The following is a 22,904-nucleotide window of genomic DNA, read 5'->3' as shown; positions in this document are numbered from 1 at the left end:
TTGCTATATACTTCCCTCTTAGGACTGCTTTTGCTGCATCCCAAAGGGTTTGGGCTGTCATGTTTTCATTTTCATTTGCTTCCCTGTATTTTTTGATTTCTTCCTTAATTTCCTGGTTAACACATTTATTCCTTGGTAGGATTTTCTTTTGTTTCCCTGCATTTTTTAAATTTCTTTTTTTAATTTCCTGGTTAATCCATTCATTCTTTAGTATGATGTTCTTTAACCTTCATATATTTGAGGACTTTCCAAATTTTTTCTTGTGGTTGATTTTGAGTTTCATAGTATTGTGGTCAGAAAATATGCATGGTATGATCTCAATTTTTTTGTACTGTTGAGGGCTGATTTGTGCCCCAGTGTGTGATCTGAGCTGGAGAATGTTGCATGTGTACTGGAAAAAAGTTTGAATTCTGCTGCTTTAGGATGAAATGTTCTGCATATATCTGTTACGTCCAACTGGCCCAGTGTGTCATTCAAAGTCATTGTTTCCTTATTGATTTTCTGCTTAGGTGATCTGTCCATTGCTCTAAGTGGGGTATTAACATGCTCTATCTACTAATGATAATTGTATCAGTATCAATGAGTTTCTTTATGTTTGTGATTAAATGATTTATGTACTTGGGTTCTGAAATGGAGGCATAAATATTTACAACTGTTAGATCTTCTTGATGGATAGACCCCTTAATTATGATATAATCTCATTGTTTGTCTCTTGTTACAGTATTTGTTTAAAATTTTTTTTTAACGTTTATTTATTTTTGAGAAGAGAGAGACAGAGCATGAGCAGGGGAGGAGAGGGAAAGAGGGAGACACAGAATCTGAAACAGGATCCAGGCTCTGAGCTGTCAGCACAGAGCCTGACACGGAGCTCGAACTCACGGACTGTGAGATCATGACCTGAGCCGAAGTTGGACACTTAACCAGCCACCCAGGTTCCCCTACAGTATTTGTTTTAAAATGTAATTTGTCTGATATAAGTATGGCTACTTTACTTTCTTTTGACATCAATTAGCATGATACATGGTTCTCTATACCCTTACTTTCAATCTGCAGGTATCTTTAGGTCTAAAATGAGTCTCTTGTAGGCAGCATATAGATGGGTGTTGTATTTTTATCCATTCTGATACTCTTTGTCTTTTGATTGGAGCTCTTAGTCCGTATACATTCAGATTGATTATTGAAAGATATGAATTTAGTGCCATTGTGCTACCTGTAGAGTTGGTGTTTCTGCTGATGCTCTCCGGTACTTTCTAGTCTTTACTGCTTGGTTCCCCCCCCCACACACACCCTAAGATCCCCCCTTATAATTTCTTGTAGGGCTGGTTTAGTGATCACAAATTCCTTTAGTTTTTGTTTGTCTGGGAATTTTGAATGACAGCCTTGCTAGATAGAATATTGTTGCCTGCATATTATTTCCATTTAGCACATTGATTATATCTTGCCACTCCTTTCTGGCCTGCCAAGTTTGTTTGGACACATCTGCTACAAATCTTATCTGTCTTCCCTTATAGGGTAAGGACTTTTTTCCCTTGCTGCTTTCAGTATTATTTCCTTATCTGTGTATTTTGTGAATTTGACTCTCACGTGTCTTGGTAATAGCTGGCTTTTGCTGAATTTAATGACAGTTCTCTGTGCTTGTTGGGTTTTGATGTCTGTGTCCTTCCCTGGATTAGGAAAATCTTCAGCTATAATTTGCTCACATAAACCTGCTGCTTTCGTTTTTGTCTTTATTTTTCTGGGATTACTGTGATACAAATGTTACTACATTTTAACAAATCTCTGAGTTCCCTAACTTTGTCTTCATGATCCCTTTGTTTCCCTCTTCTTTTCAGCTTTATTATTTTCCATAATTTTATCTTCTATATCACTAATTCACCCCTCTGCCTCATCCATCCTGGCTTTTATGGCCTCCATTTGGGTTTGCATCTCAGTTATATCATTTTAAATTTCAGCCTGACTAAATTTTATTTCTTTTATCTTTGCAGAAAGGGATTATCTGGTGTCTTCTATAATTTTTCAAGCTCAGCTAGTATCCTTATCATCATCGTTTTAAATTCTAGTTCAGACATCTTACTTGTATCTGCATTGGCTAAATCCCTTGCCATCATTTCTTCGTTTTTTTCTTTGGAGGTGAATTCCTCTGTCTTGTCATTTTGGAGGAAGAACAATGAACAATAATAATAGTAGAATGAAATAAATATTTAAAAATTTAAAAATATAGTAAAGGAAACCAGATCCTAGAGGTGTTTTGGTCTGCTTGTTAAAAGAAGCTTGATAGAAACAGAATAAAGGAGAAAAGAAAAAATTATTAAAACTTAAAATAATTATAATAAAATGAAATAATAAAACAAAAAATAAAAAAATAAAAACTTTGCTCTTTTTCTATCCAAGAAACAAAAGAAAAACAACAAAAAAAAAACAGAAGCCAAAACAATAAAAATGAACAAATGAAGAAACAAACAGCAACAGTAAAGAAACAACAACAACAAATGAAGCTAGATCCAGTTTCCTTTAGAGCTGAAACTTTGCTCCAGACTGTGGTCAGTAGACTAAGCTCATGGTAGGGATTCATGCTGGTCTTCTGGGGGAGGGGCATGCTGGTCTGATTCTCAGGCTTACTTACTTTAGTGGAGATGTACCTGGAGGATGTGTGGCGGGGGGGGGGGGGGGTTGGGGGGGTGGAGCTTGTTTTAAGGGCTTCACTCTCCACTTGGTGGTGCTGTTTAGCTCACTGGTATCAATCAGTGTTGGTGGGCTAATGGTGAAAATGGCTTCATCAGCCTCTCAAGTCTCCAGAACAGGAAGTGTGTGCCCTCACAGACATGCAGTCAGTCACCTTTCCTGATTCCCTGCTTTCATGAGCTCTCTGCCTTCCGCTATCTGTTTCTAAGCTGTCCACCTACCAGGCATTGCCTCTCTCCAGAGTTTTATCTCAGACACAGCTGACTTTCAAAACACCACACTTCAGAGACCCCTGTGGTTCACACCTGCAGTGATCTTCAGGGGGAGTGCTTTGTTTTTGTTTTTGTTTTTTGTTTTTTTTCTTTTAATGTATATTTATTTTGAGAGAGAGAGACAGTCACAGTGTGAGAGGGGAGGGGCAGAGAGCAAGGGAGAGACAGAATCTGAAGCAGCCTTCAGGCTCTGAGCTGTCAGCACAGAACCTGATGCGGGGCTTGAACCCACAGACAGTGAGATCATGACCTGAGCCAAAGTCAGATGCTTAGCTTAACCTCCTGAGCCACCCAGGTGCCCCAGGGGGAATGCTTTCTTGTGAAAACCTAATCTACTATTCTCTCTCCCCCTTTGTCTTTCTCTTCTACGTGAAAATGGCTCCCTCCCCTCTGTAGCCCCTTGGCTCTTCTTTCCCCCAGTTCACCTCTCTGCACAACATATCTGCTGCATTCTCTCCCTCAAATTATGCAGACTGTTCTGTTAATCCTTAGATGGATTTTCTAGGTGTTCAAAATGGTTTGATGTTGATCTAGTTGTGTTTGAGGGCCAAGACAAGGCCAGGATTCTCTAACTACACTGTCATCTTAACTCCATCTGTATCCAAATTTTATATACATGTGCAGAAATATATATATGTATATATAGGTGTGTATGTGTGTGTCTGTGTGTGTATAAATATTTTTTAAGTTTGTTAAACTTAAAAGCTTTATTTAAAATACATATTTTTTAAGTTTATTTGAGAGACAGAGCAGGCAGTCAGGGGAGAGACATAGGGAGACAGAATCCCAAGCAGGTTCCATGCTGTCAACTCAGAGGCAGAGGCAGGGCTTGAACTCACAAAACATGAGATCATGACATGAGCCCAAACCAAGAGTCAGATGCTTAACTGACTGAGCCACCCAGGTGCCCCTATAGAAATACATTTTTGTCATGTCTTAGTACTTGCAACTTAGGAAATGTTTAAATGCAAAGTTTGATGCTTTTTCTTTCCCATACTCTTTCTTATAATTATCCTAAACACAGGTAAATATTTAAGAAGCATTTGTAAGCTTCATGGCAAAATAATTCCTGCTATACATTTTATAAAACTGCCTTTACTGGGGAAGCCTAGAGAATCAAATCGTGTTTGAAACTGAATACAATTTCAAAGGTAAGAAAATGTGTATTTAAAAAAAATCCAGCAAACAGAAGTAGGGAAAAGTCATGAAGAGTTGGTCAAGCCTCAATTTGACCAATAGAAAATAGGAGCTAATGAAGAGGTCTGAGCAGGAAAGTGAAATAGGCAATACCTAGAATTTTCAGGCTAGAATCCTGAACAACAATTAAGAAGGGTCTATAAAGATCAATGCTAAATAAATATTACATGGTTTATGGCCATGGAATAGACTGGTGACCTGAAGAAAGAATCATCAGGACAACTAACTGGAAAAAAGTGAGCAAATAGAAGGTGGCTGTGTAGTTTCCAGCCTTAAAAACTGGGAATATGTTATTACTATTAAAAAGACAGAGACTAGAGGGAAAATATCTTGGTAAAGAAGGAAAGCATATACAATTCACAATTGATTGCAGTGGTTTCAAAATCACATGGGGTCTTGGGGCACCTGGGTGGCTCAGTCGGTTAAGTGTCTGGCTTTGGCTAGGTCATGATCTCGCGGTTTGTGAGTTTGAGCCCCGTGTCAGGGTCTATGCAGACAGCTGGGAGCATGGAGCCTGCTTCAGATTCTTTGTCTCTCTCTCTGCCCCTCCCCTGCTCATGCTCTGTCACTCTCTGTATCTCAAAAATAAATAAATGTTAAAAAAAAGTTTAAAAAAATCACATGGGGTCTTAACAGATAAAGGAGTAGTTTTCTTCAACAACTGGTAGTTGATACAGCAGTTAGAATTTCACATGTATGTTAGGTCCTGAAAAATTTTAGATTATTCAGAATAATTCAACATATTAGAAAGATAGGATCTTTGAAAGAATACCTGTAGGAAATTCTTTTGTAAGGAAAAAATGTTTTAATTATGTAGTGTGTTTAATTACTTCCAACTTCTCTGCTTTATGGCTTGTCGTTTTTACTTTATTGGGTTAAAACAACAGCAGCAATGCCAATTTACACATTTATTTCTACTTGCTAGGTTTTTATCCTTATTGATACAACAAATATTAAGTAGTGGACTGAGTGTCAAACAGGATAACCTAGTGACCTGTGGGAGAACTAGCAACCCATTTTTACAACTTTACAAAATAGCTGTCAAATCCCAGGACATTCTGTACCTCTTGATTCTTTGGGAAGTATTGGACCTCTTTATGTCCCCATAAGAGAGGGGGAGGAACCATGATATTCTGGTTCATTAATCAGCAAATTTGTGCTATTCAGGAAACACATGGGGTGGATAGAGATTGATGGACTTTTGTGAAAACAATAATTCATTTGTTGGTCCCAATTTGCTTCTGCTCTCTTTTATGGGTCAAGAAGCTTTTATATCTTGATGCTACCTCACAAAATGTATTAACACACCCCTAAATTTATTCATGTCTTCTGAGAAATTCCCTTTATATCTCTCTAAGCTCTGCTCATATTCCATGGCCAGAGATTGGATTCCATGGCCAGAGATTGAGGGTTTGCATTGAGAATGGAGAATGTAGATGATTACTTTGCTGTGTCTAGGAGAATGATCAGTGCCAGGGATGCACCAGTTTTCTTTTCTGGGAGTGGGGAGAGCATGAAAGAGAGTGGGCATTGTATGAAAAAGGATAATATTATTATTAGGAGTTGAGAATTGTATTTAATCAACCAGACTAATTTTCTTATAAAGTAAGGACTGTCCCTCTCCCTTTCTGTGTGCTCTTGATGTTCAGTTTAAATTGGTGGTACCCTTTCTGTATAAATACAGAGATCTGAACTTGAGAAGGTAAGAGGCATGTTATTAGATGTGTTCTCTTTAAAAACGGAGTTTCATTCTCATGATTTTAGTTTCTTGCCTAGATACTTTAAGTTTTTCTAAAACACAATTATGATTATTTTCAGGTTTAAAAATAACCCCAAATGATTTACACACTACAAAATATTTAGAAAGAATGAAAGAAAAAAGTGGCCATTTGATAGGAAAATGATCCCCTAACTCAGTGTCCTATCTTTTCATTCTGGAACCTATCCAAAAACATCAATAAAATTGTAAAACAAGATACAGATTCAGTTTTTTTGGTCAAATCTGGAAAGAAACCCAAAATATTTTCAAGGGCTTTCAAAAACAACTGAGTTCATGCAGAGATCATGTGAGAAGAACCAGAAAAAAGCAGAGGAGAAAGAGCCCAGTTTTGGCCAAGCTCAGAAGTCATCAAAGTTCTTGAAGGTAAAGAACATGATGTGAAAGGTGTAGGGGAGGAAAATTTTTCCTTCTTCCTTTCTAGGCACTTTGGCTGGTCTAATAATTGTTACAAGATTAATAGGAGGAAAATGTCATATATATGATAGCCACAAAGATAGGGAATTGAGGCTTATATGCCATCCAGAGCTAAAAACAGGAGGGTAAGGCTTCAAAGGAAAGGAAGACAATTCACAAAAAGATGAGAAGAACAAATTTTTGGTAACAAAAATATTTGCCATGACATGTAGCTAAGTCTTTCTCATACAAAGTTATCTTTGGTATTATTTTCTCCTGGTAAGTGTCCTTTATCTAAATTCTTTTAGGCAATGAGTCTAATATCAATGGGCCTTGATTATCTTCAACTTGAAATAATCCACATGTCACAGTGGCATATTTTGGGGTTATGTATTATGTTCCCCCTCATTCTTGTCTTTAAAACTTCCCCAAGAAGCTTCATAGCCCAGAACTTGAGTTGGCAGATTTTTCCATCTTCTTGAACCAATCTCTTATTGTTGGCATTAGGTCAGTTCACTTGAACTTATTTCAGGAGGTGGTGATGCAGGTGCCTCATAAAGCTATGCTTACATTGCATAAGCAGTCAGGTATTTAATAAGAGGAATTTATATGAACACAAAATTGGAGCATACTATAATTCTAGTTTCTAGATTCTAAAGACAGCCAGCTGATGAAGCCTGAAGCATCTTCAGGTGGAGTGAGGGCAAGCAGTGGCAATCTGATAGGTTTTCCTGGTTTGTAGTTTGAATGCCTCTAGTGGTCTTTCTGAGTGGTCCACACAGCAACAAGCTTGAAGATAGTCTATACATGAGCAGTTATGGTGATTTCTCTAAAGTTTATATTAAGTTGTCCCAGTTTAGTCTGTATGGGTTTGAGGAAAACGGCAGTTTTAGGTTTCAATGTTTCCAAATTAAGAGGGTGGGAGAAAATTGGAACTGTTGGTTTGCAGAGTTGTAGCTAAGTATTGGATTAACTAGAAGAAATCAGAATCTTGTTACTTTGCAGCAGGAAAAAAAAAACCCTCAAAGACAGTTAAAAGCACTAGAATCTAATATGCATAAAGTTGGATTACTGAAACATAATCTTTCCCTCCACAGTCACCACCATTTCTATCAAAGATAGCCACAGTATGACTAATTTGTTTGCAAAATAAATCTAATTTCAATAAACCTGGCCTAGTTATTTACATAAGTGCAAGAGTAAAGAGTAAAGGCTCTTTTAAATTTCTTTTGCAGGAACTTTTCATAAGTAATTTCAATTTGAAGTCTTAGAAGCCTCAAAGCCAGGAAGCCAAGTCAAGGGTAAGCTATCAGACTTGGCCTGCCCTACCTATAAATATAGGTTAATGCCTCTTTTCTCGAGGTCCCCCAAATATTCTTAGGTTCCTGGGCCTGCCAGAAGATGACCTTTCTTATTCACCTGGCAAAGCTTCCGGGAACCCTGTAAGCAAGGTACTGGCCCATTTTTCCAATGGGCTTTATTCATTCCATTAAGTCAATAAAGCTGCCTGGTTATAACTGCCTCTATGCATGTCACTCTCAAATATGACATTCCAGTCAAAGCCTTGCTAATCAATGTTTCCAATGTGTCCTGTTACAAGGAGGACGTATTACTTTTGAACTTATAAAAATAATGGTGTTGACATGAAAATAAGAATATTCAACTAACAGTTTCCAAATTCTGAAGGGATCAGATAAGGAGAATAAAAATAAATGTTTTATTTTTTTCATAAAGATATATCTTACCGATTTACTGAGAGCCTAAGAGAAAAGAGAAAAAGGTTTTCTTAAATCTAGAGAAATATAATATAAAAGAACCAACAAGATTTCAAACAAAAAGTCATAAAAAATTATAGTCATCTCCATCAGTTTATTCAGTCCTATCAAATTAATTCTTGTTTATCTTGATCTTTTATTAACAGTTTAGAGAAGCTGTCATTTTTCTCTATTAGAGTTATGTACATTCTTACCCACTTCAGTGGTATCATCTTAAAACTATCAGAGACCTGTATTCTAAAGTAGTTGTCAGAGTCCTTTCCGTGAATCTTTCTGAAGGTGAAACGTATTTGCAAAAGCATCAGAATAAAACAGTAACTCTTGGTAAACAAATTTAAAAAGTCTTAAAAATGGCCATGATTAAAAGTCTGATGAGAGTTTTTTATAATGCAATTGACAAAAACGTTTGGTTATTTCTGTGACATAAAACATTTTAAGATGATAAGTAGAGGGCACATTTGGGGGAGTTACTAGGAAGATGGCGGCATAGGAGGTTGCTGGGCTCACCGAGCATCCTGCTGATCACTTAGATTCCACCTACACCTGCCTAAATAACCCAGAAAACCACCAGAGGATTAGTAGAATAGAGTCTCTGGAGCCAAGCGCAGACGAGAGGCCCACGGAAGAGGGTAGGAAGGGCGGAGAGGCGGTGCGCGCTCCACGGACTGGCGGGAGGGAGCTGGGGCAGAGGGGCAGCCTGCCGGCCAAGCAGAGCCCCGAGTCTGGCTTGCAAAAGCAGAGGGGCCAGACGGAGTGTGTTCCAACAGCAAGTGGGACTTAGCATCTGGGAGGTCATAAGTTAACAGCTCTGCTCGGAAAGCGGGAAGGCTGGAGGACAAAGGGAGGGAGAGTTGCTGAGCCCCTGGACGACAGAGCTGTTTGGAGGGGAACAAAGGTGCTCCCCAGCGCCATCTCCCTTGCCCATCCCCCAGCCAAAATCCCAAAGGGAACCAGTTCCTTCCAGGGAACTTGCTCGCTCCCGCAAACACCCAAATCTGTGCTTCTACGGAGCCAAACCTCCGGCAGCGGGTCTGACTCCCTTCCGCTGCCACAGGGCCCCTCCTGAAGTGGATCACCTAAGGAGAAGTGAGCTAAGCCTGCCCCTCCTGCCCCTGTGCACCTTGCCTACCCACCCCAGCTAATACGCCAGATTCCCAGCACCACAAGCCTGGCAGTGTACAAGTAGCCCAGATGGGCCACGCCACCCCACAGTGAATCCGGCCCCTAGGAGAGGAGAAGAAGGCATACACCAGTCTGACTGTGGCCCCAGCGGTGGGCTGGGGGCAGACATCAGGTCTGACTGCGGCCCCGCCCACCAACTCCAGTTATACACCACAGCACAGGGGAAGTGCCCTGCAGGTCCACACCACTCCAGGGACTATCCAAAATGACCAAACGGAAGAATTTTCTGAAAAGAATCTCCAGGAAATAACAACAGCTAATGAACTGATCAAAAAGGATTTAAATGATATAACAGAAAGTGAATTTAGAATAATAGTCATAAAATTAATCGCTGGGCTTGAAAACAGTATAGAGGACAGCAGAGAATCTCTTGCTACAGAGATCAAAGGACTAAGGAACAGTCAGGAGGAGCTGAAAACCGCTTTAAACGAGATGCAAAATAAAATGGAAACGTCCACGGCTCGGATTGAAGAGACAGAGGAGAGAATAGGTGAACTAGAAGATAAAATAATGGAAAAAGAGGAAGTGGAGAAAAAGAGGTAAAAAAATCCAGGAGTATGAGGGGAAAATTAGAGAACTAAGTGATACACTAAAAAGAAATAATATACGCATAATTGGTATCCCAGAGGAGGAAGAGAGAGGGAAAGGTGCTGAAGGTGTACTTGAAGAAATAATAGCTGAGAACGTCCCTGAACTGGGGAAGGAAAAAGGCATTGAAATCCAAGAGGCACAGAGAACTCCCTTCAGACGTAACTTGAATCGATCTTCTGCACGACATATCATAGTGAAACTGGCAAAATACAAGGATAAAGGGAAAATTCTGAAAGCAGCAAGGGATAAACGTGCCCTAACATATAAAGGGAGACCTATAAGACTCGTGACTGATCTCTCTTTTGAAACTTGGCAGGCCAGAAAGGCATGGCAGGAGATCTTCAATGTGTTGAACAGAAAAAATATGCAGCTGAGAATCCTTTATCCCGCAAGTCTGTCATTTAGAATAGAAGGAGAGATAAAGGTCTTCCCAAACAAACAAAAACTGGAGGAATTTGTCATCACTAAACCTGCCCTACAAGAGATCCTAAGGGGAATCCTGTGAGACAAAGTACCAGAGATATCGCTACAAGCATAAAACATACAGACATCCCAATGACTCTAAACCTGTATCTTTCTATAATAACACTGAATGTAAATGGACTAAACGCACCAACCAAAAGACATAGGGTATCAGAATGGATAAAAAAACAAGACCCATCTATTTGCTGTCTACAAGAGACTCATTTTAGACCTGAGGACACCTTCAGATTGAGAGTGAGGGGATGGAAAACTATTTATCATGCTACTGGAAGTCAAAAGAAAGCTGGAGTAGCCATACTTATATCAGACAAACTAGACTTTAAATTAAAGGCTGTAACAAGAGATGAAGAAGGGCATTATATAATAATCACAGGGTCTATCCATCAGGAAGAGCTAACAGTTATAAATGTCTATGCGCCGAATATGGGAGCCCCCAAATATATAAAACAATTACTCATAAACATAAGCAACCTTATTGATAAGAATGTGGTAATTACAGGGGACTGTAACACTCCACTTACAGAAATGGATAGATCATCTAGACACACGGTCAATAAAGAAACAAGGGCCCTGAATGATACATTGGATCAGATGGACTTGAAAGATATATTTAGAACTCTGCATCCCAAAGCAACAGAATATACTTTCTTCTCGAGTCCACATGGAACATTCTCCAAGATAGATCACATACTGGGTCACAAAACGGCCCTTCATAAGTATACAAGAATTGAAATTATACCATGCATACTTTCAGACCACAATGCTATGAAGCTTGAAATCAACCACAGGAAAAAGTCTGCAAAACCCCCAAAAGCATGGATGTTAAAGAACACCCTACTAAAGAATGAGGGGGTCAACCAGGCAATTAGAGAAGAAATTAAAAAATATATGGAAACAAACAAAAATGAAAATAAAACAATCCAAACGCTTTGGGATGCAGCAAAGGCAGTCCTGAGAGGAAAATACATGCAATCCAGGCCTATCTCAAGAAACAAGAAAAATCCCAAATACAAAATCTAACAGCACACCTAAAGGAAATAGAAGCAGAACAGCAAAGGCAGCCTAAACCCAGCAGAAGAAGAGAAATAATAAGGATCAGAGCAGAAATAAACAATATAGAATCTAAAAAAATCGTAGAGCAGATCAACGAAACCAAGAGTTGGTTTTTTGAAAAAATAAACAAAATTGACAAACCTCTAGCCAGCCTTCTCAAAAAGAAAAGGGAGAGGACCCAAATAGATAAAATCATGAATGAAAATGGAATTATTACAACCAGAGAATACTATGAAAAATTATATGCCAACAAATTGGGCAACCTGGAAGAAATGGACAAATTCCTAAACACCCACAGTCTTCCAAAACTCAATCAGGAGGAAATAGAAAGCTTGAACAGACCCATAACCAGCAAAGAAATTGAATCGGTTATCAAAAATCTCCCAACAAATAAGAGTCCAGGACCAGATGGCTTCCCAGGGGAGTTCTACCAGACTCTCTGTTTAAAGCAGAGATAATACCTATCCTTCTCAAGCTATTCCAAGAAATAGAAAGGGAAGGAAAACTTCCAGACTCATTCTATGAAGCCAGTATTACTTTGATTCCCAAACCAGACAGAGACCCAGTAAAAAAAGAGAAGTACAGGCCAATATCCCTGATGAATATGGATGCAAAAATTCTCAATAAGATACTAGCAAATCGAATTCAACAGCATATAAAAAAAAATTATTCACCATGATCAAGTGGGATTCATTCCTGGGATGCAGGGCTGGTTCAACATTAGCAAATCAATCAACGTGATACATCACATTAATAAAAGAAAAAAGAAGAACCATATGATCCTGTCAATCGATGCAGAAAAGGCCTTTGACAAAAGTCAGCACCCTTTCTTAATAAAAACCCTTGAGAAAGTCGGGATAGAAGGAACATACTTAAAGATCATCAAAGCCATTTATGAAAAGCCCACAGCTAACATCATCCTCAATGGGGAAAAACTGAGAGCTTTTTCCCTGAGATCAGGAACACGACAGGGATGTCCACTCTCATAGCTGTTGTTTAACATATTGTTGGAAGTCCTAGCATCAGCAATCAGACAACAAAAGGACATCAAAGGCATCAAAATTGGCAAAGATGAAGTCAAACTTTCGCTTTTTGCAGATGACATGATACTATACATGGAAAATCCGATAGACTCCACCAGAAGTCTGCTAAAACTGATACATGAACTTAGCAAAGTTGCAGGATACAAAATCAATGTACAGAAATCAGTTGCATTCTTATACACTAACAATGAAGCAACAGAAAGACAAATAAAGAAACTGATCCCATTCACAATTGCACCAAGAAGCATAAAATACCTAGGAATAAATCTAACCAAAGATGTAAAAGATCTGTATGCTGAAAACTATAGAAAGCTTATGAAGGTAATTGAAGAAGATATAAAGAAATGGAAAGACATTCCCTGCTCATGGATTGGAAGAATAAATATTGTCAAAATGTCAATACTACCCAAAGCTATCTACACATTCAGTGCAATCCCAATCAAAATTGCACCAGCATTCTTCTCAAAACTAGAACAAGCAATCCTAAAATTCATATGGAACCACAAAAGGCCCCGAATAGCCAAAGTAATTTTGAATAAGAAGACCAAAGCAGGAGGCATCACAATCCCAGACTTTAGCCTCTACTACAAAGCTGTAATCATCAAGACAGCGTGGTATTGGCACAAAAACAGACACATAGATCAATGGAATAGAATAGAAACCCCAGAACTAGACCCACAAACGTATGGCCAACTCATCTTTGACAAAGCAAGAAAGAATATCCATTGGAAAAAGACAGTCTCTTTAACAAATGGTGCTGGGAGAACTGGACAGCAACATGCAGAAGGTTGAAACTAGACCACTTTCTCACACCATTCACAAAAATAAACTCAAAATGGATAAAGGACCTGAATGTGAGACAGGAAACCATCAAAACCCTAGAGGAGAAAGCAGGAAAAGACCTCTCTGACCTCAACCATAGCAATCTCTTACTCGACACATCCCCAAAGGCAAGGGAATTAAAAGCAAAAATGAATTACTGGGACCTTATGAAGATTAAAAGCTTCTGCACAGCAAAGGAAACAATCAACAAAACTAAAAGGCAACAAACAGAATGGGAAAAGATATTTGCAAATGACATATCGGACAAAGGGCTAGTATCCAAAATCTATAAAGAGCTCACCAAACTCCACACCCGAAAAACAAATAACCCAGTGAAGAAATGGGCAGAAAACATGAACAGACACTTCTCTAAAGAAGACATCCGGATGGCCAACAGGCACATGAAAAGATGCTCAACGTCACTCCTTATCAGGGAAATACAAATCAAAACCACACTCAGATATCACCTCATGCCAGTCAGAGTGGCCAAAATGAACAAATCAGGAGATTATAGATCCTGGCGAGGATGTGGAGAAACGGCAACCCTCTTGTACCGTTGGTGGGAGTGCAAATTGGTGCAGCCACTCTGGAAAGCAGTGTGGAGGTTCCTCAGAAAATTAAAAATAGACCTACCCTATGACCCAGCAGTAGCACTGCTAGGAATTGACCCAAGGGATACAGGAGTACTGATGCATAGGGGCACTTGTACCCCAATGTTTAGAGCAGCACTCTCAACAATAGCCAAATTGTGGAAAAAGCCTAAATGTCCATCAACTGATGAATGGATAAAGAAATTGTGGTTTATATACACAATGGAGTACTACAGGGCAATGAGAAAGAACGAAATATGGCCCTTTGTAGCAACGTGTATGGAACTGGAGAGTGTGATGCTAAGTGAAATAAGCCATACAGAGAAAGACAGATACCATATGTTTTCACTCTTATGTGGATCCTGAGAAACTTAACAGAAACCCATGGCGGGGGGGGGGGGGGGGGAGGAAAAAAAAAAAAAGGTTAGAGTGGGAGAGAGCCAAAGCATAAGAGACTCTTAAAACCTGAGAACAAACTGAGGGTTGATGGGGGGGTGGGAGGGAGGGGAGGGTGGGTGATGGGTATTGAGGAGGGCACCTTTTGGGATGAGCACTGGGTGTTGTATGGAAACCAATTCGACAATAAATTTCACATATTGAAAAAAAAAGATAAGTAGAATAATGACTGGTAATATTACACCAAAATAATTCAGATTTTGAAGAAATTCACATAAGAAGTAATCAATTATGAACTATTAGGCCAGCATTAGATTGGCAAATTTCTGAATATCCTTTATAACCTCTAGAAGCATACATTTTCTCAAAGTACAGTTGGTTTTCTTGGTAATAAGAAGCTAAAAGTGGACCTAAGAAAATTTGCTAAGGAAGCAGGGCTGGGTTTTCAGAAGGGAAATTTATGTCTGATGTAGACTTGAATTTTTGCTCTAATTTCTGTCCTTGCATATTGTTCAGGCAGTCTCTAAAGCTGGCCATTACATTTCTTTGTATGTCTTTTTAATTTGGTCTTTCCAGATACCAGTAAGACAATTAGGATAAGGGCTGTCTAAGATTTTTTCAGATACAGTTTTTTTCAATTCAAAAGATCCTTCGTCTGGCCATTGACAAGTAGGATTTTAATCTAAATAACAACTCTAACCACTTAGCCTTTTTATGGCTTAACCCCATATGCAAGAGGTGTCCAACAAGACAGTGCAAAAGATATAGCCCTAATGAATTCCAGAAAGTTCACTCCCAGGGTTACTCTAAGAAAACAAAGGCCTACATGATCACAGGCAGTAAGCTTGGTGTAATGAAAATGGTGTGTCCAGTTTCCCACAGGAATGTGAGAGCCTCCAGTCATAGACAGCTAATCTGTGACACCAGGCAAGTGCTACTCTTCTGGGACTCTGGCAGCACTAACAAAGCAATAAAGGTTGGGATGACAAACGTCCCTTAAGGACCAAAATCCTTTATGATAAACTCCCCCTGAGAGCTGATGCAGCCAAAGAGAGTGCACCTTGTGACTTTGTGTCTCAGAACACCAGTTTATTCAATGGGCCACCATGGTACACCCTGGTGAGTACACCTTCTGGACAGAAAAGACCAGGGAGAATATTCTTACAAAGCCAAGCTCTCAGAACACAGATCAAGGTCACTGGAAAACCTCATTCAGTTTTTACTTAGGGGCCCCGCAGCAAAGTTTGTGTAAATTGAGACTAGTCTGGCTAGAACTTTGAACTCAGCTGGCTTGAACAGCAGACTTATATATACCTATATTCCACTCTGTGGTTTTTCCTCCTTATGACAAATGACAGAGCAGACAGAGACAAAAGAAAACAATGACTATCTCTGGGAGGAAAGGAGTCAATAGAAAACAACAGTACTCAAATATAAACCAGAGTTGCTCTACCCAAGGAACTAGTTCATGCAAATATTTTCTCCTACTAATCTGAATTTAGAAGATGATGACTCTCACCACTCTTGGTTCCACCAGACCCTGCAGAGATCCAGGAGGCTGATGTGATAAGAATGCTTACCTTCTGCCAGTAACTGTTAGAAATACCAGGATCTTTCAGCTTCAGCAGCCACAAAGCAAGCACTGTCCAGGCAGTGGAGGGCCCCATGCTGGATGCCAAAACTGTAGGGGAGGAAAACTTTTCCCTTCTTCCCTTTTTGGTCTTTGGCTGGTCTAATAATTAAAACTGACATAAGACAAATTAGCAGAAGAAATATACATTTTGTATGGATGGAACCACAAAGAAGTGAGACGCAAAGACAATCAGGCAATTTGGGCTTATATGTCATCCAGAGCTAAGATGGTGGGGTAGGGATCTGGGGCATCAAAGGGGAGGAAGACAGTTCACAGGAAGATGAAAATAGCAAATATTTGGTAAACAAATATTTGTCATTCTTTGAATGTAAGTCTTTCTGACAAAAAGTTATCACTGGTATTAGCTTTTTTCTAGTACAGGCCTTGTATCTAAATTATTTTAGGTAGTGAGGGGAAGGTAAACAGCTCTTCCTGAGTCTGTTAGGCTTTAGTCATCTTCAGGTCAAGATAATCCACATGCCAAACTGGCACATTTTCTGGTCCTGTATTCTGTTCACCCTTAAAGGCAAAAAGTGATGTTCTTGTTTGCAGCCTTCAGTTTGGGGTGAACTAGGTGACAACAACAAAGCCATCTGGCTCCAGTATGGTTCAGAAAACTGGGAATGGTAGTCCATGGAAAATCTATTTTCCTAGAAGTTGTTTGTATGTGTGTGGCAATTGAACACAATAAAAATGAGAATTTTCATGGGAAAAGTGATTTGCCAAAAGTACCCACAGAAAATTATACAATAAGATCAGAGTGGTTTTCATAGAAGAAATAGAGAAAAATGTCAAGGTGATAGCCATGAAAAGGCACCAGGATAGGGCACTTCTCCCAAACTGTTAAAAAATAGAAAATTATAATCCCATTTAAATTTATGTTGAGCATAGAGAAATAATGTTTAAAAGTTTCCATTATGTTTTAAAGAGAGAATATAAAAATTTTGGCAAAACTGATGCACATAGTTGAGAAGGAAAAAAGAAGTACTGTGGATCACTAAGTTTGATGTCAACACCTACTTCTAAATAATTAATAATCATAAATAGTTACTCTTAAAAGGTTTAATTATATTGAACCACATTGGTCATGATATAAAGAGAAAAATCATGATTTTCCATGCTGAAAAGACATTTGATTAAGTTCAACTTCCATTCAGAGTAAATACAGTCAATAAGCTTCTACAATTTCTTTAAGTTGATGAAATATCATTTTAAGGAAGAATACATCCTATAAGCCAACATGATGCCTAACAAGAAAACACTAAAAGCTTTCTGACTGTAGTCAGCATCAATTGGTGTTAGATACTATCATAGCTATGTGCTATATATAGTTGATATTGTATTATAGGTTCTAGCTAATATAATAATAACAACAAAATACAAATATAAAAATGTTTTAGGAAGGTGTAAAATATTTTTATTTCCAGATAGTATTATTGTATACTTGGAAAATATAAGAGCTTCAACTACTAGAAACAATAATGCAGTTAGTGGAATAAAAATATATACATAGTAAATAATTTTCACATATTGAACAAACCAGTTTGAAAATACACTATGAAAAAAAGACTCTACTTCTGCTGACAACACACAAGGTAAAATACCAAGGAACTAACAAAAAATGTATGAGATCTTTATGAAGAAAACATGAACAAATTGAAAGGCATACCATATTCTTGACTAGAAAGAGAGTATCATTAGGATTTCAGCCTTCTCCGTTACTCCATAAATGAGATCCTCAATAAAATGCCCACAGGCAGGCATTTCTTTTTCTGAAATGGACAAAGTGATGTAAAGTTTATATTTAAAAGATTAGTATTGCCAGGCATTAGAATATACAATAACATTTCATAATGAAAAGAAAGTGATACTGGCACATGAACTGAAGTATCAGTGGAGTAGAATTTATAGTCTAGGAACACTACATTTCATTAATTTAACTATGGGTTAATATTTGAGAAAAGTGACTTCTCAAACCACTGAGGTAAGCTAGACGATTTAATAATCGATTAGACATCTAAGGAAAAAGATGGGGGTTTACATTTAATACAGTATGAAAAATACCAATGGATCTAAGTTTTAAATAAGGAAACAAATGAAACTATACAATTATTAGAAGAAAACCATGGGAGAATGGAATGGGATAGGATGGCTTTCGTAACATGAACTTGAAATCCCAAAAGTATAAAAGGATGATAAACTACATAAAAAATTAAAAGAGATAAAAATAATCTTCTACTTGTCCCTTTCTCTCCAAAATACAATAAACAAAGTAAAAAAAATATATGTATGAACTGAAGAATATTTTCAACATACATTGTCAAAAAAGGGCTAATATCACCAATATTTAAAGAGGCTCAGAAATCATGAAAAGACAAGTCAATTTAAAAAGAGCCCAAAGTTTAGAAATATACAAGTTAGAGTCAAGGAAATAAAAATGACACTTAAATATTTGAAAAGATGCTAGGCCTTATTCATTAAAAAAATGTAAATGAAACCACATTGCAATATAATTCTCCACCTCTAAATTGGCAAAAGTTTGAAAAATTCATATATTTCGTTGGTAAATTGCTGGGAAAGAACACTGACACACTGTGAAGTGTGTAAACTCATATATCCCTCTGGAGGGCTGTGGTATGTGTAAAAATTTATAACGTGTAACTCTGTCCTTTGACCCAGCAGGTGTACCACTAAAATGTACCCTGTAATTAGGCTTAAACACACATGAACTGATCTTTGTTGAATCATTTGCGCCATTGTAATAACTAAAGATTGGACTTAGTCAACATGTCTGTCATAGGACATTGATGAAATAAATTCCAGTATATTCTTACCATAAAGGAATATGCAATTGTAAGAAAGTATAAGGAAGCTCAGTATGTGTTCATACAGAAAAAATATTAAAAATATACTTAAATGAAGGATTCCTGGGTGGCTCAGTCAGTTAAACATCAGACTGTTGGTTTTGTCTTAGGTCATGGTCTCTTGGTCTTGTGAGTTTCAGTCCTGCAGTGCCTCTGTGCTGGCAGTGTGGAGCCTGCTTGGGATTCTGTCTGCTTCTCTCTGCCCCTTCCCTCCTTGTGCTGTCTCTGTCTCTCTCAAATAAATAAATAAATAAAAACTTTAAATAAATGTATGTGTGTGTATGTATGTATATATGCATATATATATTTAAATGAAAAGTGTACTAAAGCAGGTATAATATGCTACTATTTGTGTAAAAAAAGGGATGAAAAATGTGTATATTGGCCATTGCCATTTATGAATAAAAATCTTTGCAATGATAAACAAGACATGAGAAACAGAGATTACCTGGGTTGGCAGGTAGACTTTTCATTGTATACCTTTTGTACCCTTTGATGTTGAAGCCTTGTTGAATGAATTACGTCTTTTTTAAAAAAATTTTTTTAATGTTTATTTTTGAGAGAGAGAGAGATAGCAGAAGTTGGGGAGGTGCAGAGAGAAAGGGGACACAGACCAAAAGCAGGCTCCATGCCTGTCAGCACAGATCCCCACACAGGGCTTGAACCCACAAACTGCGAGATCATGACCCAAGCCAAAGTTGGACGCTTAACTGACTGAGCCACCTAGGTGCCCCTGAGTAGATTGCCTGTTAAAAAATAAATCAGTAATTAAAAGGAAAAACCACACACACATAGGGGGAAAAAAAAACACAGAAACCCCAGTCATGAAAAAATGAGAAACAGGGAAATGAGAAGGAAACTAAGTCAGTTTAAACTTGCAAATTATCCCATAAATTAGTTTTATGTGATGCAAACTGCAGTATTGTGTCTATTACACAGAAAAATCAATTAATGAAAGAAAGTGGAAATAAGAAAAATAAGGATGATCTGAACCCTTTGTTTGCAGAAAGATCAGTAGCATTAGTTCCTGTACAGATACTTAAGGAGAATGGTTGCATGGTTTGAGAGTTAATGGTGCCAATACTCATAGATTGTTCAGCAGTTCTCAAATGCAGTGGGCCAGTGTTTATGTCAAAGATTAGTTTTGGTGAGTGCTCAGACAGAAACATCAGTCTACCCCCAAATAGTCCCCAAGCTTCAGAACTGAAGGAGATTTGGAGACCCCCAAAGTGGGGAGGTGATGATGCTTGCCAAAAGCCTCCTCAGTCTACAGATTCAGATCTGAGAATTAGTTTGCAATTAAAAGGAAAACTACAGAAAAGCAGTTAGAAGCACAAACAGTTGTTTTATTTTCGTAAACAGTGAGAATTTTGTCTGCCAGTGTTTTTACTGACTGCTTATTTCTTAATTAACCCAGTCTGGTCACTTATATGACACTGTGTGCCATGAAAGTTACAATAAAATAAAGACTTTGGTGAGAAAACTATTTAGTTTTTATTCTGATATTCTAGTGTTAGGGCAGAAAGTATAATTTACATAATCACAATATCTTTATTAATGAAGAATAATAATAGTCACTATTTAGCTGGTGTTTTTTTTTTAATTTTTAAAAAATGTTTGTTTATTTTTGAGACAGAGGGAGACAGAGCACGAAACAGGGAGGGGTGGAGAGAGAGGGAGACACAGAATCTGAAACAGGCTCCAGGCTCTAAGCTGTCAGCACAGAGCCTGATGCAGGGCTTGAACTCATGGACCGTGAGATCATGACCTGAGCCGAAGTCGGATGCTTAACTGACTGAGCCACCCAGGCACCCTTAGCTTGTGTTTTTTATATATTGCCAGGCATTATGCTAGACACACATACATTTTCTTATGCAACCTTTTTAGCAACTTTTAATGACATAAGTATGTTGTTATCAGAAAGTCTGAAGAACTACCTAAGGTTAAAAAGGGGTAAGTCAGGCTTTGGAGTTCATTCTCTTTGAATTTACCTAACTGTGCTAAAGAACTACCACTCAATAGGGTATCTGATTGTGATCTTTGGACAGTGGAGTACTAGTGGGATGTTCTGGTGGCAGAACTGGGATTCAGATGACAAATAGGCACTCCAGAATGAGTTGTATGAGTATAAGGAAAAAAAAGAAAGGTGTTAGAGATATGGGGCCAAAGTAACACAGAGATCTAGACTCTAAGACCAAGGCAGCTGGCAGGATTTGACTAAAAGGATTATGACAATTTATCAGACCAATGGGCAAGTCAGAAGCTCACCCACTAGATTCATTAATGTTCAAAGTCATTTGAGGTTAAGAACTTATTAAATCCACACTGGCTCAGAAGGGAATTAATCTCAATGCCCAAAATTGGACAGAACTTACTAGTGGAAGCTAAAGCAGAAAGTAAGCTTTAAAAGGCAATAAGCAAATGTGGAACCAAAGATGACATAGAGCATTACTGAATCATCACATCCGTCTGAACATGGATGGGATGCTTACCTGTAGCAAGTTGTATAATTATGAGAAGGGTTGGAGAGTTGAATGTTTTTTTTTTTTCTACCACAAGAAGGAAATATTTTAGTCACACACACCAGATGCATGTGGGTTAGTGGGGCTCATTTATTCGTTCATCAGATATTCACTGATGCCTACTAAAGTGCCAGGCATTGTACTAGAGAAACGGTGGTGAGAAAAAAAGCAAACATTCTGTTTGCATCAAATTTATCATCTTGTAGGAGGGAAAGAAGTACTGAAAAAAAAAACCCATAAAAGTCTGAGATTAAAACTAAGATTGGAGCTGTGAAGATGCAGTAGTTGGTATCATACGAGTCTGTCATCAAGGGAATTAACCTCATCAGGGAAGGCTGGTCTCAGAAATGATGAGTTAAACTGGCTTCTGAAGCAAGAGTGGGAGTTAACTGGCAAAGAAACAGAGAAGAGGTTCTAGGCTGAGGAGACAGCATGTGTTAGTTTGAACTGTATGAAATGGCTAGTTTTGAAGGTCAAAAATGGTTGAATATCAAATATTTCTCGTGGTTCTACTCATTTGCAGCATATTATCATGTAGCAATGTCCACAGTGCTATGGCTAATGGTAAAAAATTTTAAATATATTTATTACACTCCCGTTTTTAAATAATCCAGATGGGACAGCCAAGAACAGATAAATAAAAGTTAAATGATCCTGGATCAAAAGAGGTCATACAGGAGTGAAGGATCCTTCAGAAAGGATGAGTTCTCAAGAAAGCGAGTGCTCCTAGTTCAACACCTGTTCCATGCTTATGGTTCATCAGGGAGAAAGCCTCACTGAGCTCCACCTCCCCCAGCACTGTTCTCCAAGAGGCTGAAAGTGCTGATGAATTCCCATCAAGAGGGTGAGCAGACACCTGGGCTGAATGTGGAATAGCTAACCCCACCCTTCCTTTCTTTCTTGTTAAAGGAAATGACAGTGCTGAAATAAGCCTTCTTAACTTGTCTCTTCATCTATGTCCACATAATGTCACATTGACAGTGGGATCATTGTAGACCACCACATGATGTGATGACTCATGGGCTTGAATAGTTTATTGTTTTCTTCTAAATGAAATTCATAGGACCTGATTATTTGGAAAATGGCTCCAGATATTTATATAGGATCAAAGACACAGGGGACTCCAAGTAATCAGCTGATGCAGAAAAAGAGTTATCTTCTCATCAATGAGGAAACAAAGAGTCAAAGATTGGTTATGCTACTTTCCTGGTGAGGTACAGGATTACATTGTGACTGTCCCTTTAGTAATTCTGACAAGCCATTAAACTTATTTTAGAAGATATTATCTGATGGAAGAAAAGGGAAAAGAGCACTCTGAGCTTTTTGTGCAGAGGTAGTGGCTGGTGTGGTAACAGGTATACGCTTCGGTCTACTAGAAGAAAGTAGAACAGTGTCTTGGTCTACTAACATTGCAAGAAAATGAGTTAAAATTAGTAAGGACCTAAAAAAAATCCCACAAATCCATATTTTCTTTCCCTTATGAAATAAAATTCATTTTATATTCTTAAATTTAGTTCTTGGGAAGGGGTAGGCAATCGCAGGAAGTGATATACCATTTGAAATGTCAAAAATTTCCATTTTTTAACAATTTCATTTTCTAGGGCCCCCATGGTGGCTCAGTAGGTT

This window comes from Acinonyx jubatus, chromosome A2 (assembly GCF_027475565.1).
Source record: "Acinonyx jubatus isolate Ajub_Pintada_27869175 chromosome A2, VMU_Ajub_asm_v1.0, whole genome shotgun sequence".
Classification (NCBI taxonomy): domain Eukaryota; kingdom Metazoa; phylum Chordata; class Mammalia; order Carnivora; family Felidae; genus Acinonyx; species Acinonyx jubatus.
This window is presented reverse-complemented; position numbering follows the sequence as displayed.